The sequence below is a fragment of the Callospermophilus lateralis genome, chromosome 2 (assembly GCF_048772815.1).
Source record: "Callospermophilus lateralis isolate mCalLat2 chromosome 2, mCalLat2.hap1, whole genome shotgun sequence".
In the NCBI taxonomy this organism is placed as follows: Eukaryota; Metazoa; Chordata; class Mammalia; order Rodentia; family Sciuridae; genus Callospermophilus; species Callospermophilus lateralis.
This window is the reverse complement of record NC_135306.1, coordinates 47,728,603-47,740,332: the sequence shown is the minus strand read 5'-3', so window position 1 is coordinate 47,740,332 and position 11,730 is coordinate 47,728,603. Positions and strand designations below refer to the sequence as shown.

Sequence of the window (11,730 nt, the reverse complement as noted above, 5' to 3'; positions counted from 1 at the left end):
TCATCCTTGAAATTCTAGCCAAAGCAAATAGACAAAAGAAAGAAATTAAAGGGATACACATAGAAAAAGAAGAACTCAAACTATCACTATTTGCCAATGACATGATTCTATATTTATAAGATTCAGAAATTTTATCAGAAAACTTCTAGAACTAATACATGAATTCAGCAAAGTAGCAGGATATAAAGTCAACATCCATAAATCAAATGCATTCCTATATATAAGGGATGAATCCACTGAAAGAGAAATTAGAAAAACTACACCATTCACAATAGCCTCAAAAAATAAATAAAATTTTTGGTAGTCAATCTATAATGAAAACTATAGAACACTAAAGAAAGAAATTGAATAAGACCTTAGAAGATGTAAAGATCTCCCATGCTCTTGGATAGGCAGAATTAGTATTGTCAAAATTGCCATACTACCAAAAGCATTAAACATATTTAATGCAATTCCTATTAAGTTTCCAATTATATTATTCATAGAACTAGAAAAAGCAATTATAAAATTCATTTGAAAAAATTAGAGTCACAGAATATCCAAAGCAATCCTTAGCTGCCAGAGTCCGGCTGCAGCAAAATAACTGGGGGGTGACGAACAACTTGTGTACATTGATACAGCAGGAATGGGAGTCGTTTATTGTAGTGGTATTTATACATTCCACACAGCTTATCTTAATTAGCATAAAATAGATACAGCAGTCAACCAATAAGGAATCTCCACACTTAATGGCTCACTGGCGTTACTTCACAAATCACTCCCTCTGGCATTTTGCCAGGCGCCATCCAGACTTGTTTACAGACTCTAGCACTTAACAAGAAAAATAAAGCAGGAGGCATCATAGTACCTGAACTTAAATTATATTACAGAGTCATAGTAACAAAAATGGCATGGTATTGACACCAAAACCAATATGTAGACCAATAGTATGGTATAGAAGACACAGAGATAAACCCACATAAATACAGTTATCTCATCCTAGACAAAGGTGCTTAAAAATATACATTGGAGATAAGATAGCCTATTCAACAAATGGTCCTAGAAAAATAGAAAATCCATATGTGGCAAATTGAAATTAAACCCCTATCTTTCATGCTGTACAAAATTCAACTCAAAGTGGATTAAAAACTTCAGCACTAGATCAGAGACCATGTGTCTACTAGAAGAAAAAGTTGCCTCAAATCTCCACCATATCGGTTTAGGAACTGACTTCCTTAACAAACTCTTAAAGTGCAAGAAATAAAATCAAAAATCAATAAATGGGATGGATTCAAACTAAAAACCTTCATGACAAAGGAAACAATTAATACTTGGTAGTCAATCTACCAAAAGAGGTGAAAGAGAGAGCCTACAGAATAGGAGAAAAAAATCTTTACCATATGACCTCAGATATAACACTAATCTCCAGGATATATAAATAACTCAAAAAACTCAACACCAAAACAACAAATAAACCAATCAAGAAATGGGCAAAGGAACTGAACAGACAGTTTACAGAAGAAGAAATACAATTGATTAACAGTATATGGAAAAAATGTTTACCATCTCCAGCTATTAGAGAAATGCAAATCAAAACTACACTGAGATTCCATCTCACTCCAATCAGAATGGCAATCATCAAGAATACAAGCAACAATAAATATTGGAGAGGATGTGAGGGGACAGGTACACTCATACATTGCTGGTAGAACTTCAAATCGGTGCAGTCATTATGGAAAGCAGTTTGGAGACTCCTCAGAAAATTTGGAATGAAACCCCATTTGACCCAGTCACTCCACTCCTCAATTTTTACTCAAAGGATTTCAAATCAGCATACTACAGTGACACAGCCACCTCAATGTTTATAGCAATAGCTAAACTGTGGAACCAACCTAGATGTCCTTCAACAAATGAATGGATAAAGAAATTGCGGTGTATATAAGCAATGGAATTTTACTCAGTCTTAAAAAAGGATGAAATTATGGCAAATTTGCAGGGAAATGGATGGAGCTGTAGAATATCATGTTAAGTGAAATAAGCCAGACCCAAAGAACCAAAGGCTGAATTCTTTCTCTGATATGCAGATGCTAATTCACAATAACCAGGAGGCAGGGGTTATGGAAAAATAGAAGAACTTTGGATTAGGTACAGGAAGTGAAGGGTGGGGAGGGGGCACAGGGGTAGGAAGGATAGTGGAATGAATTAGACATTATTATCCTATGTACATATATGATTATACAATTGCTATGATTCTACATCATGTACCATCAGGAGAATGAAAAGTTATACTCCATTTCTGTATGACATATCAAAAATGCATTCTATTTTCATTCGTAACTAATTAAAATGAACAAAAAATCTTTAAAAAATTACCTTGAGGTATCACTTCATATCCACTAATATGGCTCCTATTAAAAAGCCAGAAAACATAGGCTGGTGTTGTGGCTCAGTGGCAGAGCACTTGCCTAGCATGTGTGAGGCATTAAGTTCAATTCTCACCATCACATATAAATAAATGAATAAAATAAAGGTCCATCAACATTTAAGAAAAATATTTTTTAAAAATTCTAGAAAATATCAAATGACACCATGAATGTGGAGAGACTGGAACCCTTGTACAGTATTATTGGAAATGTAAAATAGTGCCACAGCCACTATAAAAAAGAAAATAAATTTTTCTCAAAAAAATTAAAAATAGAGCTCCCATATGTTCCAGTAATCCCACTTCTAGATACACACGTAAAATCGTGGAAAACGGGATCTCAAAGAGGTATTCACAAACCCATGTTCATTACAGCATTATTCACAGAAGCCAAGAGGTGGATCAAGGAATGAATGGATAAAACAAAATGCACTACATGTATAAGATGAAATATTATTCAACTTTGAAAAGGAAGTAAATCCTGTCACATCTTAAAAATGGATAAACCTTAAGGACCTTGTGCTAGGTGAAACCGGTCACAAAAAAAATAGAAAAAAAAATTAAAAAATAAAACTGAACTGGGCTTTGTGGCACATGCCTATAATCCCAGTGACTCAGAAACCTGAGGCAGAAGGATCACAAGTTCAAAGCTAGCCTCAGCAACTTAGAGAGGCCCTAAGCAACTTAGCAAGACCCTGTCTCAAAATTTACAAATAAATAAATACAATTTTTGAAAAATTAAAAAGGAATAAATGAAAATTACTGTACGATTTCACTTATATGAGATATCTAAAAGTAGTCAAATTCATAGAAACGGAAAATAGAATGCTGGTTGCCAAGGATCTGGGAGAAGGAAATGGGGGATTATTGCTTAATGGTTATGGAGTTTGAGTTGTGCACGATAAAGAAATTCTGGAGAGAGATGTGAAGCACAACAATGTGAACATGATTAAAACCACTAACCTGTACATCTAAAATGGTTAAGATGAAAAATGTGGAGGCTCAGTGGTAGAGCACTTGCCTAGATGTGCAAGACCCTGAAATCTATCCCCAACACTATTAAAAAATGATAAATTTTAAGTGATTAACTACAAGTTTAAAAATTATATTTTGAAAATTATATTTTCAAAATTATGAAATAATGTTGAAAGAAATTTAAACAGATATAAATAAATGAAAAGAAATCTCATGTTGATGAATCAGAAGACTTAATATTATTAACACTAATTGTACAGATTCAACACGGAATTACATAGTGAAATTTATAACAATACAAAGTGAGATTTTTATTTTTTACTTAGTAACTAATGCATCAAACAAGTTTAGATGCAGATTTGAACAACTTAATTAGCAAAGTTGATTAAGCATATCCTGTATGTAACTGTTAGAAAATGTTAGAGTTTGGATCTAAAACTGTCCCCCCACCCCACCCCCCACCCCCAACAGCTCCTGTATTAGGCAATACTGGAATGTTCAGAGTGAAATGATTAGATTATTAGAGCTATAATCTAATTGGTAGACTAATCCACTTGTTGGATTAATCACTTGAATGGACTACTGGATGGTAAATGCAGGCAAGTGGGGCATGGCTGGAGGAAATGAGTCACTGGGGGCATAGCCTAGGCCATATCTCCCTATAGCCCCCCTCACCTCTTTTCTTCTCTTTTCTCCCCTTCTTCCCCTCCCCACCCACTTCCTCCTCCTCTTCTTCTTCCTCCTCCTCGACACATCTCTCCCTCTCTCCCCCATCCCTCTCTCTCTCTCTCATTGTCATGAACTAAGCAGCTTCCCTCCCCAACACTATTTCACTTCATGTTCTGCTTCATCTGGGGCCCAGAATAATGGACTTGGCACACCATAGACTGAACTTCTGAAACCATGAGCCCAAAATAAACTCTTCCTCCTAGAAGTATTTTGGTCACAGAACAAAAGCTACTAACAACAAAATATGCTTTTCTTCCCCCCCCCCCAAAAAAAAAACATGTGATACATTCACAGGAATGGATGATGTTTTGGGATATATATCATACCTCAGAAAATTTTAAAGAGCCTTAATCCTTTAACCATAATACAAACATAAAGTTCAAAAATAAAAAAAATCATAAGTAAATCTTATCATTTGGATATTCACAGAATCTATTAGGAGGGATGAAGTTGCAGGCTCAAGGTTAAGTTGCTAAGAAAATGCACTGAAGTATGTTTTGAATTGGTCTGAAGATAAAACTTCTCCTTTCCACAGAGCGGATGTTCTCTCAAACCCTTGTTTCATATAGCTTCTGATTGGTAGAACCTATATTGTGTTCCTGTGCAAAAGAGGAAGGGAAAGTAAATATCTGGCACTTTGAGCTGCTGTAGTGAATTGTGCACGCCAACCATACAAATAAAATTCAGGAATTCCCCAAATATAAAAAGTGTTATACCAGAGAGCAGCCAAAACTCAGAACAAATATCCTAATAATAACTGTACATCACTCACTATACAATCGATAAAGTCAGTCCTGGGAGGAACTTAAACTAAGATTGCAAATTGTACTTATATTCATATTGACATTACTAACTAACACTTTTAATTCAATAATGTACTTATAACCCTGAATATCTTAGATTATTTTCAGTACGGGCTCTTAAAACATGCATATATGTAGCTTTCCTATATCAATTTAACTTGATCCAAGAATAGAATGTAGAATACCTGGAGAAATTGATAGAATTAGAACTCCTTGTATTGCTTCTAAGGGATATATATATATATATATATAAAATAATTTATTTCTGCAATAACATATTTACAGTTGATTATAAATTAAAGGTCGGCTTGCACACCAAACCCAAGTCCTTTGGGTGGTTAGGTCAAAGAGGTAAGACCTCCAGCTGGCTCACGACAGAAATATCCACTCCTTGGCCCAGGTTTTGGAAATTTGCCTGCTTTGAGCTCATCAATATTTCTTCAATATACTTTGGTGTCAGATCCTCATAGTAATTGGCATTTATTGGAACCATCGGTGCATGCACGCAGACCCCTAAACATTTCACCTCTATAAGGGTGAAAGTTTGTCAGGTGCAGTTTTCCCAACATTTATTCCAAGTTTCTTTTGAATGACCCCCAATATGCTGTCAGAGTTTGGAAGATGTTGTAGTGAAGACTTGAATGTGATACTTTCCATCTGGCTTTGGATAATACATTGTATAAAAAGTTGCTACTTCATATACTCTCATGGGAGGTACTTGTAAATTTTCTGCAACCTTGTTCATAGCAGAGATGGGCAACCACTCATTCTGCCTTTGAGCCAAATCCAGGACTGGAAGCACAGCTACTGCTTTATGCCCTGCTGGATAGTTCTTTACAATTGCCTTTATGCTCTTATAGTTTCCTGGTGTGAAATCAAATGGGATATCTGGGTTGTTCTCAGGAGTATCCCTGTGCACAAACAAGGCTCCTCCAGCACCATTCTATACAGCTGTCTTATGCAAATTCCTTATGTCTTCTCCACCCCGTGGTGAGGTCTGCAGGCCAGCCCCCAAGCACCAAGGAGCAGAACTCAGCGGACTAAATTATTTGCCTTTCGCTGCCTCGCCAAACCAAACCATAATCCCGATAATCCTGAGAGAGTCTGGAACGCACGGCATGCACGCTCCCAAACTCAAGCATCGCGTCCAGATTGGTGCGCAGTTCTCTATGCGGAGGGCTTTAAGGGCTCTTAACAAAACTAAATTTGCCAGCTAAAACCCCCAATTGATTAGGGATAAAATAGAAATATCAATGCATTATACTCAATTGCTTTAAGATGAAATTATTTAAGATGAAAATCACTATATGAATAAAAACAAACCCCCACAAATATGAATTTTAAAAGTAAAATAGGTGCATGTTTTAGTCAGGTTTTTTTTTTTTGCTGTTGTGACCAAAAAACCTGACAAGAACAATTTTAAGAGAAGGAAAAGTTTATTTGGTGCTCATGGTTTCAGAGGTCGGCAGACAGCCAACTGCGTTGCTCTTTGTGGAGGAGAGGCAGAACATCATAGCAAAAAGGTGTAAAGGAAGAAAGCAACTCAGGACATGGTAATCTGGAAGTAGAGACAGAACCCTCCCTCACTGGGGACAACAGGTATCCCAAAGGCACACCCCCAATGACACACCTCCTGCAGCCATACCCTACCTGCCTATAGTTACCACCTAGTTAATCCCTTTCAGAGGAATCAAGGCACTGGTTAGGGTAAGGCCCTCACAACTCGACCATTTCTTACATTGTCTCTCACGTGAACATTTGGGGTACACCTAAGATCTAAATTATGACATTGCATATGGAAAAGAATTGAAACATTATAAAAAGCTGTTGAGATGACTAACTCAACTATCCCAAAATGGGGCTCTGCTGCATTTAAAATATAAGACACAACGAAAGCCAAGACACCTTGATGAGATTGCAAGTGAGGACGGAAAGACTGCCTGCTTTGTGGCACCGAGTGGAACCTGCTTTGTTACGTGATGTCAACCGCAGGCTCTTCCAGAAGACGGATAAGCGGACAGTCCGTTTGGAGAACAACGGCCAGTGATCCCTGGTGAGGTATGCTTAAACTTGCTGAAGAAGAATGAGCTCTGTTTTTTATGCACAAGTTAGCCTGAAATGTGACTCGACAATAAAAAAGTTCTCCAGATCCAACTCTGAACCAGGATCTAAAATATCTTTGATGATTACATAATGTGTGGAATTAGAAGAAAGCACTTCTGGATGGAGAAGAGATGAGAAACAGATGAGAGCAGAATCACTGGGAGAAGAAAGTCCTTTTCAGCTGTCCACAGTGCTGGGGCCTGTCCCAGGGCACTCGGGCCTCCCCTTCACACCTTCAACAAAAGCCCTGTCTGTGGCTTTTGCTCCAGAAGCCCAGAGCCTGTGTCTGAGTCACTTTCTACCAGCAGTACAGACAGATATCAGTAATTGTTTAATTGTATGAGTAAACTATTGTGACTCACGAAAAATAATATATATATATATATAATCCCGAATAAGGCAGAGAGAATTATGTACTTTGTGAAGGTTGTTTTAGTCATTGTTGCTGATAAATTAGAAGGGATTTTTTTGAATACTGGATTTTCAGCATATTATTGTTTTTCTCTACTTAGAATATCACTGAATCAACAATGTTTGTTCAGATATTGTCATCTTACAGCTAGTGTCATGACCTGCTCATTATTTCTTAATGAGATGACTGCATTTTTAAGAATTTAAGCCAACACACCTTGAAAAAAAGTTAAGATTCAATTAAAAAAAAGAATCATCTAAATCATCCCTGCCTTTTCAAGGAATATGAAAGACTAGAAAATACGAAAATCTTTCACAAAGCTAAATATACTGGATAAAATGTAGCAAGCATTCTATTAAGTGCAGAGGTAAGATTTCAGTAAAATAGTTATTAAGGGCCCTAAAACAAGAGAGAACTACATCATGGTGTGACACCTTTACCTCCAAAGCCAACTTAATAATCAGCTATAAACTGGTAGTATTCTTGTGAAGCCTGATAGAAACAAACTGAAATGAAATGCTCTGAAACCCAGTCTTTCAAGATTTTTATGGATAAATCTCAGCTTAAAATGGAGTCATCTTCCAAAATATAAAACCCAAAGGGGCAACAATCTTTTATGACCAACTATCAGCAGATAAGATAAAGATAGCAGATCAAAGTTCCAAATAACTATATAACTATAAGATGTCAAATAAGGAGAGGAAACATGATTAAAAAGAAAAAAATATAAAAGTTTTTTTAATGTATTTTTGCAAACAAAGTAGAATTATGAAAATGAAAAACGTAGTCATTAAAAATGAAACTCATCAGATTTGTGTGTGTGTGTGTGTGTGTGTGTGTGTGTGTGTGGTAAGAGGATTAGTTAACTGGATAACTGACCTGAAGAAGTTTTCCAGAATGTAAGAGAGAAAGAGGTGAGGTGGGTGAGGAAGAGAGGAGAGGGGAAGGGAGAAGAGAAAGAATTCGCAGGAAATGTTAACTAAAAGGAATGATATAAAAATCTAGTAGGAGTGCTAAATGGAAAGAGCAAAGGGAATGGAAGATTGACAGGCTTCATTAGGGGGAAATATAATGGCTGAAATGTTTACGAGATTATAGATAAATATGTAGATTCAAAAAGGGAAATAAATTCCAAACTAGAGTAAATAAATTAATGATAGTGAAACAGCAGAATTCTAACACAGAGCAAAAATCTTAAAAGCAACCTAGATAAAAGAGCACTTGTAAAAGAATATCCCTTAGGATGATCACAGTTGTGTCTTTGGCAGTAATAAAGTCATAAATCAGTGGAAACAATGACCAGACTATACAGTGAACTATGCCCTCAGGTTTTAAAAATGAAACCTTTTTGAGAGAAAAAAAAAATAAAAAAAAGATTGGTTGAATCATCTTTCTTCCTGCCAAAGCATGCTTGGCAGACTTTCAATAAAGGAACAGAAAAACCTGGCAACCAGCAGCTGAATCCAGCCGTTCAAGTGAATGTTAAATCCAGAGGTATTTTCCACTAACTAGGGGTATGTGATTCTATAAAGGAATATGGTTGGGTTAGATAAGGGGTGGAATGGGGAGTTGGAAACGTTATTGAAGAAACAGCAAGTAATGGCTGGCGCTATGTCTGATAGTGGAAGCAACCCAATCTAGTTTTGTTTGTTTTTTTAATCCAATTTTGATTTTGACTGTTTCAACAACAGTGGGCAGCAATATCTAATTTATGTTAGGCTCAAATGCACCAATCTGTAAAGATTGTCACAAAATGTTCTTAATGATTAATAATTTGTATATGTAATATATTTAATAAAACTATAAATATATTTCACCTAGTTTGTTTACATTACAGAGCACTTATTTCTTGTGGATTATATTTTTATATACATTTTTACTATAAAAGAAATTCACATTTGCTGTAGAAAATGTGGAAGACATATATGTCACAGGAAAATTTTTAAATCTCCTTTAATCTTACCATCCCAAGAAAATACTGGATATGGAGATATTTCAAGGATATTTCAAGTCTTGCTGAATATTTAATTAAACTTTTTGTGCCTATGCGTGTGTATGTGTGGTATTGGAAATTGAACTCAGGAGTTTCTCTACCACTGAGCTATATGCCAAGTACTTTTTTTTTTTTTTTTTTTAAGACAGAGTCTCACTATATTGCCCAGACTGGCCTCAAACTTGCAATCCTCCTGCCCCAGCCTCCTGAGTAGCTGGGATTACTGGCATGCACCACTGTGCCAGTCTAATTAAACTTTTTACTTTTGAGGCAATTATAGATTTACATGCAATTCTAAGAAATAATATAGACTAATCCTGGATACTCTTTACACAGTTTCCCCTCAATGGGAACCTTTCAAAAAACTATAGTACAACATCACAGCCAGAATAGTAATGTTAATACAATCAAGATAAAGCACATTTTATTTATCACAAATTATTGCCCAAGTTATTCTGTAGTCACACCCACTTTCCTCCTGTCCCAACCACTTCTTTAATCCATTATTCTACATTTCTATGATTTCATCATTTTGGGGTGAGGGGGATGATACCAGAGATTGATCTTGTGTTGATGTCAGGGACATTTGATTATTGAGCCACATACCCAGCCCTATTTTGCACTTTATATAGGGACAGGGTCTCACTGAGTTGCTTAGTGCCTCGCTAAATTGCTGAGGCTGCCTCTGCCTCCCAAGTTGCTTGAATTGCAGGAATGTGTCACTGTGCCCAGTCATCCATTTCTATGATTTCATTATTTCAATAATATTATATGAATGGACTTATGCAGTAAATAACTTGTCTGCATTGAGGTTTTCATTCAAGACAATTCTCTAGAGATGCTTCCAGGTTGTAACCTGTGTCAATATTTTTGTTCCTTTTTATTGCTGAGTAATATTGCATAGTGTTATGATTTGAATCTGGAATGTCCCCAAAGGCTCATGTGTTGAAGGCTTGGTCCCCAATGCAATAATGTCAGAGGTGGAAATTTTGGAAAGTGATTGGGTCATCATTGATGGATTCATAACTGGAGGTACTTCTGGGAGGTGATGCAAACTGTATGAATGAGAGCTAATTGAAGGGAATGGGTCTTAAGGACATACCCTTGGGGACTCTATCTTCTCCCCAGCCCCTTTCTCTCTCCCTGCTTTCCAGTCACCATGATGTAAGCAGCTCTGCTGCACCACATACTACCTACATACTACCATGATATTCTGCCTCATGATAGGCCCATACCAATGGGAACAAGTCACCATGAACTGAAATCTCTGAAACCATGAGCCAAAAATAAATCTTTCCACCTTTAAGTTGATTTTCTTAGGTATGTTGTCACAGTGACATAAATCAGACACACACATGGTAACACACATTGATATATCAGTTTGTATAACCATTGCCTTTTAGAAAACATCTGGGTTATTTCCAGTTGTTAACTACTGCAACTAAAGCTGCTATAGCACTCATGTACAGCTTTTTAGTGTGATATAAGTTTTCATTTATAGGGACAATTTCTGGGTCATATAGTAGTTGTATTATTAATTTTTAAAGAAGCTACCAAATGGTTTTTCAGAGTGGCTCCACCTCTTTTCATCCCACCAGTCACCTACAAGAGATCCAATTTCTCCACATCCTCACCTGCTTTTAGTGTTGCCACCTTGTTCTATATGTTAGCCATCTTGGTAGGTGTGTAGTGATATCTCATAATCATTTAATTTGTGATTTTAGTCAATTCCTTAATGGCTATTGATGTTGAACAAATCCTTATTGATAGCTGACAATCAATCTTTTTAGTGAAATGTCTCTTCATATGCTTTGTCCACGTTTTATCTGAATTTTTATTTTTTTTTTTATCGTTCAGCTCTGGGAGTTCTTTATGTATTCTAGATACTAGTCTTTTGTTGAATTAGTATGTTATTGGCAATTATTTTCTCCCACTCTGCAATTTGTTTCTTTATCTACTTGATGAAAAGTTCTTGAACAGAGCAAACATTTTTAACTTTGATGAAGTCCAATTTACAAACTTCTTCCTTCATGGATCTTGTTTTGATGCCAAGTATAAGATCTCTTCTTTTAAAAAAAATTAGTAGTAGATAGACAAAATACCTTTGTTTTATTTACTTACTTTTATGTGGTTCTGAGAATCGAACCTAGTGCCTCACATGTGCCAGGCAAGAGCTCTACCACTGAGATACAACCTCAGTCCCAAATATAAGAACTCTTTGAAATCAAGTACTGATGCATGCTACAACATGGGTGAGCCTTGAACACATTATGCTAAGTGAAAGAAATCAGACACAAAAGGCCATATATTGTAT

At 36.2% G+C, this 11,730-nt stretch overlaps 1 pseudogene; it reads right to left on the bottom strand.

Annotated features, from left to right (window-relative positions):
- Nucleotides 1-5,204: 5,204 nt before the first annotated feature.
- Nucleotides 5,205-5,733, bottom strand: LOC143390897 (NADH dehydrogenase [ubiquinone] flavoprotein 2, mitochondrial pseudogene; annotated as a pseudogene).
- Between the last annotated feature and the right edge of the window lie 5,997 nt (nucleotides 5,734-11,730).